This window comes from Eschrichtius robustus, chromosome 8 (assembly GCF_028021215.1).
Source record: "Eschrichtius robustus isolate mEscRob2 chromosome 8, mEscRob2.pri, whole genome shotgun sequence".
NCBI lineage: Eukaryota > Metazoa > Chordata > Mammalia > Artiodactyla > Eschrichtiidae > Eschrichtius > Eschrichtius robustus.
This window is the reverse complement of record NC_090831.1, coordinates 42,777,215-42,794,098: the sequence shown is the minus strand read 5'-3', so window position 1 is coordinate 42,794,098 and position 16,884 is coordinate 42,777,215.

Genomic DNA, 16,884 nt, shown 5'->3' with positions numbered 1-16,884 from the left:
ACGTGTCTTAAAGCTCAATTTCAACGCATTATGAGACACATGCAAATTCAACCACAAAGAGGTATCAGCTCACACCACTCAGAATAACCATCAGCAAAAACTACAAAGAATAAATGCTGAAGGTGCTGGGAAGAAATACATACCCTCCACTTTAAGTGGGACGTAACCTGGAAAGAGCCACTAAGGAGAACAAAATAGAGGTGCCTTGAAAAGGTAAACATTGAGCTACCATATGATCCAGCAGACCTATTCCTGGACCTATAAACTAAGAAGACAGAATTGGAAGGACACAGGCACGCAAATCTGCATTACATAGTATTACAATAGCCAAGATATGGAAGTAACCAAAAAGTCCAACGACAGATGGGTGGACAAAGAAAGCTGCTACCCGTACAGATGGAATATGAGCTAGTGAAAAAATGAAACAATGCCATTTGCAGCACCATAGATGAGTCTAGAAGTAATCACGCAACTTGGAGTAAGTGAGAAAACGAAAGACACATATCCTATCATATCACATATAGGTGTTACCTAAAAAATGATACAAACAAAGATATTTCCACAGAGAAACACTATCATAGATTCATTAAAAAAACTTATGGTTCACCATATGGAATGGTGTGAGGATTGGATACATTACCATATTGAGGTTAACAGAGAGATACATACACATATGAAATATATAATCACCAAAGACCTACGCAATACCAAGAGAAGACTACTCAACATTGTGTCATAACCTACATGGGAAAAGGATCCGAAGAAGAACAGATATATGTATATGTGTGAAAGAACCACATCTTGCACACCTAGAACAAACAAAACATTGTAATCAAGTTTGCTGTGGTAAAAAATAAAAATTAAGTTAAAAATACCAACAAGAAGTAATGAGACATAAATTAAAGGGCTTTTTCCTCGCACATTCCATTCTAATTTACAACCTAGAACACCACTTCCAGTAAGGCTCTGTTGCCCTAGTAACCAGATTTGGTAAAGGAGAAATGCTGCCGCCTTGTGGCCGATTCCCGCAAGAGCAGCTTTTAACCCACAGCTAATGGTCACTTACCATTCACAAGGACTCAGGGCTGTAAAGGACACCTGCCCTCAAAATTGTGCTGAGATAGGGAATGGATAAAAAAAATTCAAAACAGGCAAAATTTTCAAGAAGATAGTATGAAGAGGTAAGTTTTACTCACTCTCTTTTTAAAGAAAGGAAAATGGATAAAAGCTCAACCTCAGGAATTATTAGACTCATGCAATCTAATCTACAAAAAGTTTTCAACTCGCACCAGTCGACTGACCATTGGCAAAAAGTCTACAAACAATAATGCTGAAGAGGTTTTAGAGAACTGTGTACCCTCTAGCTGCTGGTGAGATGTAAAAGGGTTAAACGCTAATAATGAGAACAGAAAGGAGCTGCGTTTAAAAGGAAAAATTGAGGTACCATTCAATCCAGCAGGCGCACCAATGGGCCTCTCACCTGAGAAGACCAGAATGAAGAAGACCCGGGCTGCCAAACTGCACTGCAGCCTTATTCACAATAGACAGGACAGTGAAGCAACCAAAATGTCCATCAACAGATGAAAAGATAAAGAAGAAGTGGTCCATGTACACAATGAATACTAGCCATGGAAAACAATGAAACACTGCTCTTTGAGGCACCATAGATGATCTTGGAGATAATCACAGAACATGAGGTAAGTCGGAAAGCAAAAGTCCTATATCCTATGATATCACTTAGAGGCGTTATCTAATAACTGACACAAAGGAACATATTTCCACAGAGAAAGTCAATCACAGACTTATTAAAAAAAATACTATGCTTATCTAAAAGGAAAGGTGTGGGGAATGGATAAATGAAGATTAGCGTTATCATATGTATACAAACACGTATTATACACATATATCAAAAAGACCGACCATACAGCAAGGAAGGTTTACGCAACACTCTGTAATAATTTACACGGGAAGAGGATCTCTACATAAATAGGTATATAGAATATGTAGATGAACCAGAGTGCGTATACCTTGGACAAGCAACATTCTAACCATTACCCCAATTGAAAAAATTAAAACCACGAACTAGGAGTAATGAGACATGAACTTATGGGGGGTTTTCCTGGCCCATTCCATTCAAATTTACAACCTAGGCAAACGACTTCCAGAACGGCTCTGCTGCCCTAGTACCCAGATTTGGGAATGGAGAAATGCTGCATCCTTGTGGCCGTTTCCCACAACAGCAGCTTTAAACCCACTGCAAACGGTCACTAAATATTCACCAATTGCAGTGCTGTAAATGACACCTGCCCTCCAAAAAATACTGAGGTCGAAAATCGACCAAAAAATTCTAGAGTGCAACCTTCCAAAAAGGAAATTTGAAGAGGTATATTATACTCACACTTTTTTTCTTTTTTCTTTTAACAGAAAAGAAAAAGGCGTGGAAAAATGATGAATTGTAGGAATTTTTACAGACACGTAAACCCAAATTACAAAAACCTATCAGCTCACACCAGTCAGAATGGCCATCAACAAAAATGCTGCAAACAATAAATGCTGACGTGATTGTGGAGAAATGCGGACCCTCGATTCTAAGGGGGACGTGGTAAGAGCCACTAATGAAAGCACAATTGAGGTGCCTTGAAAAGGTAAACGTTGAGCTACCATACCAGTCAATCAATCATACCCACTGCTGGGTCTATCACCTGAGAAAATGAAAATCAAAAATCACAGGCTGGCAATCCTGCACTCCAGCAATATTTACCATAGGCAACACTTGGAAGCAACGAAAATGTCCATCAACAGAGGAATGCACCAAGAAGAAGTGGTCCATGTACACAAAGGAATATTAGCCATGGAAAACATTGAAGCACTGCTCTTTGAGGCACCATAGATGAGCCTGGAGATAATCACAGAACATGAAGTAGGTCGGAAAGCAAAAGGCCTACAGCCTATATTATCACTTATGGCATTATCTAATAACTGACACAGATGAACAGATTTCCAAAGAGAAAGACACTCACAGGCTTAGAAAACAAACTATGCTCATCTAAAAGGAAAGGAGGGGGGGAAATTGAGAAATGAAGATTAGTGTTACTATACATATACAAATACATATTATATACATGTATCAAAAAGACCGAACATATAGCAAGGGAGGTCGACGGAACACTGGTATATTTTACATGGGAAGAGGATCTGTACGTTAATAGACATACATGATGTACAAATGAACCAGATTGTGTACACCTAGGACAAACAATATTCTAAACTTTACCCAGATTAAAAAAAATTTTAAAAACCAAGAAGAAGTAATGAGAAGTAAACTTATGGGGATTTCTCCTGGCAAATTCCATTCTAATTTACAACCTAGGACAATGACTTCCAGAAAGGCTCTGCTGCCCTAGTACCCAGATTGGGGCATGGAGAAATGCTACCTCCTTGTGGCCGTTTCCCACAACAGCAGCTTTGAACCCACTGCATAAGGTCACTAAATTTTCACCAACTTGCAGTTCTGTAAATGACACCAGCCCTCCAGAAAATGTCTGGGGTCAAAAATCGACCAAAAAATTCAAAAGAGGGCAACCTTCGAAGAAGACAATTTCAAGAGCTCTATTGTACTCACGGTTTTTTCTTTTAAGAGAAAAGAAAAAGGCGTAGGAATATGATGAATTTTAAAAATTTTAATGACATGCATACCCATATTACAAAAACCTATCAGCTCACAGCAGTCAGAATGGCCATTAGGATAAATGCTGCAAAAAATAAATGGTGAAGGGTGTGTGGAGAAATGCGTACCCTCGGTTGTAAGGGGGGGCATGTAAAGAGCCACTAATGAAAACACAATGTAGGTGCTTTGAAAAGGGAAACATTGAGCTACCAGTCAATCAATCACAACCGCTGCTTGGCCTATCACCTGAGAAAATGAGAATCAAAAAGTCACAGGCTGGCAAACCTGTACGCCAGCAAGATTTACCACAGCCAGCACTTGGAAGCCATGAAAATGTCCATCAACAGAGGAATGCACCAAGAAGAAGTGGTCCACGTACACAATGGACTATTACTCTAATAATAAATAGAAATTAAATTTAAAAACAAACAAAAGCAAGGAGACATCAACATTTGTGGGTTTACCCGGGCACATTGCACTCTAATTTATAACCGAAGAACACCCCTGGCCGGTAGGTCTGTTTCCCTAGTACCAGCATGGGGAACGTAGAAAGGCTGCCGCTCTCTGGCCGTTACCTGCAAAAGCAGGTTTAAAGCCTGAGCGAACGGTCACTTCATGTGAACAAGTACTGCAGGGCTGTAAATGAAACCTGCCCTCAAAATGTCTTGAGGGAGATAACGGCTAAAATATTTCAAATGGTGACACATACTTTAAGAAAACACTTTGAAGAAATAAGCTCTAATCACAGCTGGAAAAATAAAAAGGACGTGTCTTAAAGCTCAATTTCAACGCATTATGAGACACATGCAAATTCAACCACAAAGAGGTATCAGCTCACACCACTCAGAATAACCATCAGCAAAAACTACAAAGAATAAATGCTGAAGGTGCTGGGAAGAAATACATACCCTCCACTTTAAGTGGGACGTAACCTGGAAAGAGCCACTAAGGAGAACAAAATAGAGGTGCCTTGAAAAGGTAAACATTGAGCTACCATATGATCCAGCAGACCTATTCCTGGACCTATAAACTAAGAAGGCAGAATTGGAAGGACACAGGCACGCAAATCTGCATTACATAGTATTACAATAGCCAAGATATGGAAGTAACCAAAAAGTCCAACGACAGATGGGTGGACAAAGAAAGCTGCTACCCATACAGATGGAATATGAGCTAGTGAAAAAATGAAACAATGCCATTTGCAGCACCATAGATGAGTCTAGAAGTAATCACGCAACTTGGAGTAAGTGAGAAAACGAAAGACACATATCCTATCATATCACATATAGGTGTTACCTAAAAAATGATACAAACAAAGATATTTCCACAGAGAAACACTATCATAGATTCATTAAAAAAACTTATGGTTCACCATATGGAATGGTGTGAGGATTGGATACATTACCATATTGAGGTTAACAGAGAGATACATACACATATGAAATATATAATCACCAAAGACCTACGCAATACCAAGAGAAGACTACTCAACATTGTGTCATAACCTACATGGGAAAAGGATCCGAAGAAGAACAGATATATGTATATGTGTGAAAGAACCACATCTTGCACACCTAGAACAAACAAAACATTGTAATCAAGTTTGCTGTGGTAAAAAATAAAAATTAAGTTAAAAATACCAACAAGAAGTAATGAGACATAAATTAAAGGGCTTTTTCCTCGCACATTCCATTCTAATTTACAACCTAGAACACCACTTCCAGTAAGGCTCTGTTGCCCTAGTAACCAGATTTGGTAAAGGAGAAATGCTGCCGCCTTGTGGCCGATTCCCGCAAGAGCAGCTTTTAACCCACAGCTAATGGTCACTTACCATTCACAAGGACTCAGGGCTGTAAAGGACACCTGCCCTCAAAATTGTGCTGAGATAGGGAATGGATAAAAAAAATTCAAAACAGGCAAAATTTTCAAGAAGATAGTATGAAGAGGTAAGTTTTACTCACTCTCTTTTTAAAGAAAGGAAAATGGATAAAAGCTCAACCTCAGGAATTATTAGACTCATGCAATCTAATCTACAAAAAGTTTTCAACTCGCACCAGTCGACTGACCATTGGCAAAAAGTCTACAAACAATAATGCTGAAGAGGTTTTAGAGAACTGTGTACCCTCTAGCTGCTGGTGAGATGTAAAAGGGTTAAACGCTAATAATGAGAACAGAAAGGAGCTGCGTTTAAAAGGAAAAATTGAGGTACCATTCAATCCAGCAGGCGCACCAATGGGCCTCTCACCTGAGAAGACCAGAATGAAGAAGACCCGGGCTGCCAAAGCTGCACTGCAGCCTTATTCACAATAGACAGGACAGTGAAGCAACCAAAATGTCCATCAACAGATGAAAGGATAAAGAAGAAGTGGTCCATGTACACAATGAATACTAGCCATGGAAAACAATGAAACACTGCTCTTTGAGGCACCATAGATGATCTTGGAGATAATCACAGAACATGAGGTAAGTCGGAAAGCAAAAGTCCTATATCCTATGATATCACTTAGAGGCGTTATCTAATAACTGACACAAAGGAACATATTTCCACAGAGAAAGTCAATCACAGACTTATTAAAAAAAATACTATGCTTATCTAAAAGGAAAGGTGGGGGGAATGGATAAATGAAGATTAGCATTACCATATGTATACAAACACATATTATACACATATATAAAAAGACCGACCATACAGCAAGGAAGGTTTACGCAACACTCTGTAATAATTTACACGGGAAGAGGATCTCTACATAAATAGGTATATAGAATATGTAGATGAACCAGAGTGCGTATACCTTGGACAAGCAACATTCTAACCATTACCCCAATTGAAAAAATTAAAACCACGAACTAGGAGTAATGAGACATGAACTTATGGGGGGTTTTCCTGGCCCATTCCATTCAAATTTACAACCTAGGCAAACGACTTCCAGAACGGCTCTGCTGCCCTAGTACCCAGATTTGGGAATGGAGAAATGCTGCATCCTTGTGGCCGTTTCCCACAACAGCAGCTTTAAACCCACTGCAAAAGGTCACTAAATATTCACCAATTGCAGTGCTGTAAATGACACCTGCCCTCCAAAAAATACTGAGGTCGAAAATCGACCAAAAAATTCTAGAGTGCAACCTTCCAAAAAGGAAATTTGAAGAGGTATATTATACTCACACTTTTTTTCTTTTTTCTTTTAACAGAAAAGAAAAAGGCGTGGAAAAATGATGAATTGTAGGAATTTTTACAGACACGTAAACCCAAATTACAAAAACCTATCAGCTCACACCAGTCAGAATGGCCATCAACAAAAATGCTGCAAACAATAAATGCTGACGTGATTGTGGAGAAATGCGGACCCTCGATTCTAAGGGGGACGTGGTAAGAGCCACTAATGAAAGCACAATTGAGGTGCCTTGAAAAGGTAAACGTTGAGCTACCATACCAGTCAATCAATCATACCCACTGCTGGGTCTATCACCTGAGAAAATGAAAATCAAAAATCACAGGCTGGCAATCCTGCACTCCAGCAATATTTACCATAGGCAACACTTGGAAGCAACGAAAATGTCCATCAACAGAGGAATGCACCAAGAAGAAGTGGTCCATGTACACAATGGAATATTAGCCATGGAAAACATTGAAGCACTGCTCTTTGAGGCACCATAGATGAGCCTGGAGATAATCACAGAACAAGAAGTAGGTCGGAAAGCAAAAGGCCTACAGCCTATATTATCACTTATGGCATTATCTAATAACTGACACAGATGAACAGATTTCCAAAGAGAGAGACACTCACAGGCTTAGAAAACAAACTATGCTCATCTAAAAGGAAAGGAGGGGGGGAAATTGAGAAATGAAGATTAGTGTTACTATACATATACAAATACATATTATATACATGTATCAAAAAGACCGAACATATAGCAAGGGAGGTCGACGGAACACTGGTATATTTTACATGGGAAGAGGATCTGTACGTTAATAGACATACATGATGTACAAATGAACCAGATTGTGTACACCTAGGACAAACAATATTCTAAACTTTACCCAGATTAAAAAAATTTTAAAAACCAAGAAGAAGTAATGAGACATAAACTTATGGGGATTTCTCCTGGCAAATTCCATTCTAATTTACAACCTAGGACAATGACTTCCAGAAAGGCTCTGCTGCCCTAGTACCCAGATTGGGGCATGGAGAAATGCTACCTCCTTGTGGCCGTTTCCCACAACAGCAGCTTTGAACCCACTGCATAAGGTCACTAAATTTTCACCAACTTGCAGTTCTGTAAATGACACCAGCCCTCCAGAAAATGTCTGGGGTCAAAAATCGACCAAAAAATTCAAAAGAGGGCAACCTTCGAAGAAGACAATTTCAAGAGCTCTATTGTACTCACGGTTTTTTCTTTTAAGAGAAAAGAAAAAGGCGTAGGAATATGATGAATTTTAAAAATTTTAATGACATGCATACCCATATTACAAAAACCTATCAGCTCACAGCAGTCAGAATGGCCATTAGGATAAATGCTGCAAAAAATAAATGGTGAAGGGTGTGTGGAGAAATGCGTACCCTCGGTTGTAAGGGGGGGCATGTAAAGAGCCACTAATGAAAACACAATGTAGGTGCTTTGAAAAGGGAAACATTGAGCTACCAGTCAATCAATCACAACCGCTGCTTGGCCTATCACCTGAGAAAATGAGAATCAAAAAGTCACAGGCTGGCAAACCTGTACGCCAGCAAGATTTACCACAGCCAGCACTTGGAAGCCATGAAAATGTCCATCAACAGAGGAATGCACCAAGAAGAAGTGGTCCACGTACACAATGGACTATTACTCTAATAATAAATAGAAATTAAATTTAAAAACAAACAAAAGCAAGGAGACATCAACATTTGTGGGTTTACCCGGGCACATTGCACTCTAATTTATAACCGAAGAACACCCCTGGCCGGTAGGTCTGTTTCCCTAGTACCAGCATGGGGAACGTAGAAAGGCTGCCGCTCTCTGGCCGTTACCTGCAAAAGCAGGTTTAAAGCCTGAGCGAACGGTCACTTCATGTGAACAAGTACTGCAGGGCTGTAAATGAAACCTGCCCTCAAAATGTCTTGAGGGAGATAACGGCTAAAATATTTCAAATGGTGACACATACTTTAAGAAAACACTTTGAAGAAATAAGCTCTAATCACAGCTGGAAAAATAAAAAGGACGTGTCTTAAAGCTCAATTTCAACGCATTATGAGACACATGCAAATTCAACCACAAAGAGGTATCAGCTCACACCACTCAGAATAACCATCAGCAAAAACTACAAAGAATAAATGCTGAAGGTGCTGGGAAGAAATACATACCCTCCACTTTAAGTGGGACGTAACCTGGAAAGAGCCACTAAGGAGAACAAAATAGAGGTGCCTTGAAAAGGTAAACATTGAGCTACCATATGATCCAGCAGACCTATTCCTGGACCTATAAACTAAGAAGGCAGAATTGGAAGGACACAGGCACGCAAATCTGCATTACATAGTATTACAATAGCCAAGATATGGAAGTAACCAAAAAGTCCAACGACAGATGGGTGGACAAAGAAAGCTGCTACCCATACAGATGGAATATGAGCTAGTGAAAAAATGAAACAATGCCATTTGCAGCACCATAGATGAGTCTAGAAGTAATCACGCAACTTGGAGTAAGTGAGAAAACGAAAGACACATATCCTATCATATCACATATAGGTGTTACCTAAAAAATGATACAAACAAAGATATTTCCACAGAGAAACACTATCATAGATTCATTAAAAAAACTTATGGTTCACCATATGGAATGGTGTGAGGATTGGATACATTACCATATTGAGGTTAACAGAGAGATACATACACATATGAAATATATAATCACCAAAGACCTACGCAATACCAAGAGAAGACTACTCAACATTGTGTCATAACCTACATGGGAAAAGGATCCGAAGAAGAACAGATATATGTATATGTGTGAAAGAACCACATCTTGCACACCTAGAACAAACAAAACATTGTAATCAAGTTTGCTGTGGTAAAAAATAAAAATTAAGTTAAAAATACCAACAAGAAGTAATGAGACATAAATTAAAGGGCTTTTTCCTCGCACATTCCATTCTAATTTACAACCTAGAACACCACTTCCAGTAAGGCTCTGTTGCCCTAGTAACCAGATTTAGTAAAGGAGAAATGCTGCCGCCTTGTGGCCGATTCCCGCAAGAGCAGCTTTTAACCCACAGCTAATGGTCACTTACCATTCACAAGCACTCAGGGCTGTAAAGGACACCTGCCCTCAAAATTGTGCTGAGATAGGGAATGGATAAAAAAAATTCAAAACAGGCAAAATTTTCAAGAAGATAGTATGAAGAGGTAAGTTTTACTCACTCTCTTTTTAAAGAAAGGAAAATGGATAAAAGCTCAACCTCAGGAATTATTAGACTCATGCAATCTAATCTACAAAAAGTTTTCAACTCGCACCAGTCGACTGACCATTGGCAAAAAGTCTACAAACAATAAATGCTGAAGAGGTTTTAGAGAACTGTGTACCCTCTAGCTGCTGGTGAGATGTAAAAGGGTTAAACGCTAATAATGAGAACAGAAAGGAGCTGCGTTTAAAAGGAAAAATTGAGGTACCATTCAATCCAGCAGGCGCACCAATGGGCCTCTCACCTGAGAAGACCAGAATGAAGAAGACCCGGGCTGCCAAAGCTGCACTGCAGCCTTATTCACAATAGACAGGACAGTGAAGCAACCAAAATGTCCATCAACAGATGAAAGGATAAAGAAGAAGTGGTCCATGTACACAATGAATACTAGCCATGGAAAACAATGAAACACTGCTCTTTGAGGCACCATAGATGATCTTGGAGATAATCACAGAACATGAGGTAAGTCGGAAAGCAAAAGTCCTATATCCTATGATATCACTTAGAGGCGTTATCTAATAACTGACACAAAGGAACATATTTCCACAGAGAAAGTCAATCACAGACTTATTAAAAAAAATACTATGCTTATCTAAAAGGAAAGGTGGGGGGAATGGATAAATGAAGATTAGCATTACCATATGTATACAAACACATATTATACACATATATCAAAAAGACCGACCATACAGCAAGGAAGGTTTACGCAACACTCTGTAATAATTTACACGGGAAGAGGATCTCTACATAAATAGGTATATAGAATATGTAGATGAACCAGAGTGCGTATACCTTGGACAAGCAACATTCTAACCATTACCCCAATTGAAAAAATTAAAACCACGAACTAGGAGTAATGAGACATGAACTTATGGGGGGTTTTCCTGGCCCATTCCATTCAAATTTACAACCTAGGCAAACGACTTCCAGAACGGCTCTGCTGCCCTAGTACCCAGATTTGGGAATGGAGAAATGCTGCATCCTTGTGGCCGTTTCCCACAACAGCAGCTTTAAACCCACTGCAAAAGGTCACTAAATATTCACCAATTGCAGTGCTGTAAATGACACCTGCCCTCCAAAAAATACTGAGGTCGAAAATCGACCAAAAAATTCTAGAGTGCAACCTTCCAAAAAGGAAATTTGAAGAGGTATATTATACTCACACTTTTTTTCTTTTTTCTTTTAACAGAAAAGAAAAAGGCGTGGAAAAATGATGAATTGTAGGAATTTTTACAGACACGTAAACCCAAATTACAAAAACCTATCAGCTCACACCAGTCAGAATGGCCATCAACAAAAATGCTGCAAACAATAAATGCTGACGTGATTGTGGAGAAATGCGGACCCTCGATTCTAAGGGGGACGTGGTAAGAGCCACTAATGAAAGCACAATTGAGGTGCCTTGAAAAGGTAAACGTTGAGCTACCATACCAGTCAATCAATCATACCCACTGCTGGGTCTATCACCTGAGAAAATGAAAATCAAAAATCACAGGCTGGCAATCCTGCACTCCAGCAATATTTACCATAGGCAACACTTGGAAGCAACGAAAATGTCCATCAACAGAGGAATGCACCAAGAAGAAGTGGTCCATGTACACAATGGAATATTAGCCATGGAAAACATTGAAGCACTGCTCTTTGAGGCACCATAGATGAGCCTGGAGATAATCACAGAACATGAAGTAGGTCGGAAAGCAAAAGGCCTACAGCCTATATTATCACTTATGGCATTATCTAATAACTGACACAGATGAACAGATTTCCAAAGAGAGAGACACTCACAGGCTTAGAAAACAAACTATGCTCATCTAAAAGGAAAGGAGGGGGGGAAATTGAGAAATGAAGATTAGTGTTACTATACATATACAAATACATATTATATACATGTATCAAAAAGACCGAACATATAGCAAGGGAGGTCGACGGAACACTGGTATATTTTACATGGGAAGAGGATCTGTACGTTAATAGACATACATGATGTACAAATGAACCAGATTGTGTACACCTAGGACAAACAATATTCTAAACTTTACCCAGATTAAAAAAATTTTAAAAACCAAGAAGAAGTAATGAGACATAAACTTATGGGGATTTCTCCTGGCAAATTCCATTCTAATTTACAACCTAGGACAATGACTTCCAGAAAGGCTCTGCTGCCCTAGTACCCAGATTGGGGCATGGAGAAATGCTACCTCCTTGTGGCCGTTTCCCACAACAGCAGCTTTGAACCCACTGCATAAGGTCACTAAATTTTCACCAACTTGCAGTTCTGTAAATGACACCAGCCCTCCAGAAAATGTCTGGGGTCAAAAATCGACCAAAAAATTCAAAAGAGGGCAACCTTCGAAGAAGACAATTTCAAGAGCTCTATTGTACTCACGGTTTTTTCTTTTAAGAGAAAAGAAAAAGGCGTAGGAATATGATGAATTTTAAAAATTTTAATGACATGCATACCCATATTACAAAAACCTATCAGCTCACAGCAGTCAGAATGGCCATTAGGATAAATGCTGCAAAAAATAAATGGTGAAGGGTGTGTGGAGAAATGCGTACCCTCGGTTGTAAGGGGGGGCATGTAAAGAGCCACTAATGAAAACACAATGTAGGTGCTTTGAAAAGGGAAACATTGAGCTACCAGTCAATCAATCACAACCGCTGCTTGGCCTATCACCTGAGAAAATGAGAATCAAAAAGTCACAGGCTGGCAAACCTGTACGCCAGCAAGATTTACCACAGCCAGCACTTGGAAGCCATGAAAATGTCCATCAACAGAGGAATGCACCAAGAAGAAGTGGTCCACGTACACAATGGACTATTACTCTAATAATAAATAGAAATTAAATTTAAAAACAAACAAAAGCAAGGAGACATCAACATTTGTGGGTTTACCCGGGCACATTGCACTCTAATTTATAACCGAAGAACACCCCTGGCCGGTAGGTCTGTTTCCCTAGTACCAGCATGGGGAACGTAGAAAGGCTGCCGCTCTCTGGCCGTTACCTGCAAAAGCAGGTTTAAAGCCTGAGCGAACGGTCACTTCATGTGAACAAGTACTGCAGGGCTGTAAATGAAACCTGCCCTCAAAATGTCTTGAGGGAGATAACGGCTAAAATATTTCAAATGGTGACACATACTTTAAGAAAACACTTTGAAGAAATAAGCTCTAATCACAGCTGGAAAAATAAAAAGGACGTGTCTTAAAGCTCAATTTCAACGCATTATGAGACACATGCAAATTCAACCACAAAGAGGTATCAGCTCACACCACTCAGAATAACCATCAGCAAAAACTACAAAGAATAAATGCTGAAGGTGCTGGGAAGAAATACATACCCTCCACTTTAAGTGGGACGTAACCTGGAAAGAGCCACTAAGGAGAACAAAATAGAGGTGCCTTGAAAAGGTAAACATTGAGCTACCATATGATCCAGCAGACCTATTCCTGGACCTATAAACTAAGAAGGCAGAATTGGAAGGACACAGGCACGCAAATCTGCATTACATAGTATTACAATAGCCAAGATATGGAAGTAACCAAAAAGTCCAACGACAGATGGGTGGACAAAGAAAGCTGCTACCCATACAGATGGAATATGAGCTAGTGAAAAAATGAAACAATGCCATTTGCAGCACCATAGATGAGTCTAGAAGTAATCACGCAACTTGGAGTAAGTGAGAAAACGAAAGACACATATCCTATCATATCACATATAGGTGTTACCTAAAAAATGATACAAACAAAGATATTTCCACAGAGAAACACTATCATAGATTCATTAAAAAAACTTATGGTTCACCATATGGAATGGTGTGAGGATTGGATACATTACCATATTGAGGTTAACAGAGAGATACATACACATATGAAATATATAATCACCAAAGACCTACGCAATACCAAGAGAAGACTACTCAACATTGTGTCATAACCTACATGGGAAAAGGATCCGAAGAAGAACAGATATATGTATATGTGTGAAAGAACCACATCTTGCACACCTAGAACAAACAAAACATTGTAATCAAGTTTGCTGTGGTAAAAAATAAAAATTAAGTTAAAAATACCAACAAGAAGTAATGAGACATAAATTAAAGGGCTTTTTCCTCGCACATTCCATTCTAATTTACAACCTAGAACACCACTTCCAGTAAGGCTCTGTTGCCCTAGTAACCAGATTTGGTAAAGGAGAAATGCTGCCGCCTTGTGGCCGATTCCCGCAAGAGCAGCTTTTAACCCACAGCTAATGGTCACTTACCATTCACAAGGACTCAGGGCTGTAAAGGACACCTGCCCTCAAAATTGTGCTGAGATAGGGAATGGATAAAAAAAATTCAAAACAGGCAAAATTTTCAAGAAGATAGTATGAAGAGGTAAGTTTTACTCACTCTCTTTTTAAAGAAAGGAAAATGGATAAAAGCTCAACCTCAGGAATTAGTAGACTCATGCAATCTAATCTACAAAAAGTTTTCAACTCGCACCAGTCGACTGACCATTGGCAAAAAGTCTACAAACAATAAATGCTGAAGAGGTTTTAGAGAACTGTGTACCCTCTAGCTGCTGGTGAGATGTAAAAGGGTTAAACGCTAATAATGAGAACAGAAAGGAGCTGCGTTTAAAAGGAAAAATTGAGGTACCATTCAATCCAGCAGGCGCACCAATGGGCCTCTCACCTGAGAAGACCAGAATGAAGAAGACCCGGGCTGCCAAAGCTGCACTGCAGCCTTATTCACAATAGACAGGACAGTGAAGCAACCAAAATGTCCATCAACAGATGAAAGGATAAAGAAGAAGTGGTCCATGTACACAATGAATACTAGCCATGGAAAACAATGAAACACTGCTCTTTGAGGCACCATAGATGATCTTGGAGATAATCACAGAACATGAGGTAAGTCGGAAAGCAAAAGTCCTATATCCTATGATATCACTTAGAGGCGTTATCTAATAACTGACACAAAGGAACATATTTCCACAGAGAAAGTCAATCACAGACTTATTAAAAAAAAATACTATGCTTATCTAAAAGGAAAGGTGGGGGGAATGGATAAATGAAGATTAGCATTACCATATGTATACAAACACATATTATACACATATATCAAAAAGACCGACCATACAGCAAGGAAGGTTTACGCAACACTCTGTAATAATTTACACGGGAAGAGGATCTCTACATAAATAGGTATATAGAATATGTAGATGAACCAGAGTGCGTATACCTTGGACAAGCAACATTCTAACCATTACCCCAATTGAAAAAATTAAAACCACGAACTAGGAGTAATGAGACATGAACTTATGGGGGGTTTTCCTGGCCCATTCCATTCAAATTTACAACCTAGGCAAACGACTTCCAGAACGGCTCTGCTGCCCTAGTACCCAGATTTGGGAATGGAGAAATGCTGCATCCTTGTGGCCGTTTCCCACAACAGCAGCTTTAAACCCACTGCAAAAGGTCACTAAATATTCACCAATTGCAGTGCTGTAAATGACACCTGCCCTCCAAAAAATACTGAGGTCGAAAATCGACCAAAAAATTCTAGAGTGCAACCTTCCAAAAAGGAAATTTGAAGAGGTATATTATACTCACACTTTTTTTCTTTTTTCTTTTAACAGAAAAGAAAAAGGCGTGGAAAAATGATGAATTGTAGGAATTTTTACAGACACGTAAACCCAAATTACAAAAACCTATCAGCTCACACCAGTCAGAATGGCCATCAACAAAAATGCTGCAAACAATAAATGCTGACGTGATTGTGGAGAAATGCGTACCCTCGATTCTAAGGGGGACGTGGTAAGAGCCACTAATGAAAGCACAATTGAGGTGCCTTGAAAAGGTAAACGTTGAGCTACCATACCAGTCAATCAATCATACCCACTGCTGGGTCTATCACCTGAGAAAATGAAAATCAAAAATCACAGGCTGGCAATCCTGCACTCCAGCAATATTTACCATAGGCAACACTTGGAAGCAACGAAAATGTCCATCAACAGAGGAATGCACCAAGAAGAAGTGGTCCATGTACACAATGGAATATTAGCCATGGAAAACATTGAAGCACTGCTCTTTGAGGCACCATAGATGAGCCTGGAGATAATCACAGAACATGAAGTAGGTCGGAAAGCAAAAGGCCTACAGCCTATATTATCACTTATGGCATTATCTAATAACTGACACAGATGAACAGATTTCCAAAGAGAGAGACACTCACAGGCTTAGAAAACAAACTATGCTCATCTAAAAGGAAAGGAGGGGGGGAAATTGAGAAATGAAGATTAGTGTTACTATACATATACAAATACATATTATATACATGTATCAAAAAGACCGAACATATAGCAAGGGAGGTCGACGGAACACTGGTATATTTTACATGGGAAGAGGATCTGTACGTTAATAGACATACATGATGTACAAATGAACCAGATTGTGTACACCTAGGACAAACAATATTCTAAACTTTACCCAGATTAAAACAATTTTAAAAACCAAGAAGAAGTAATGAGACATAAACTTATGGGGATTTCTCCTGGCAAATTCCATTCTAATTTACAACCTAGGACAATGACTTCCAGAAAGGCTCTGCTGCCCTAGTACCCAGATTGGGGCATGGAGAAATGCTACCTCCTTGTGGCCGTTTCCCACAACAGCAGCTTTGAACCCACTGCATAAGGTCACTAAATTTTCACCAACTTGCAGTTCTGTAAATGACACCAGCCCTCCAGAAAATGTCTGGGGTCAAAAATCGACCAAAAAATTCAAAAGAGGGCAACCTT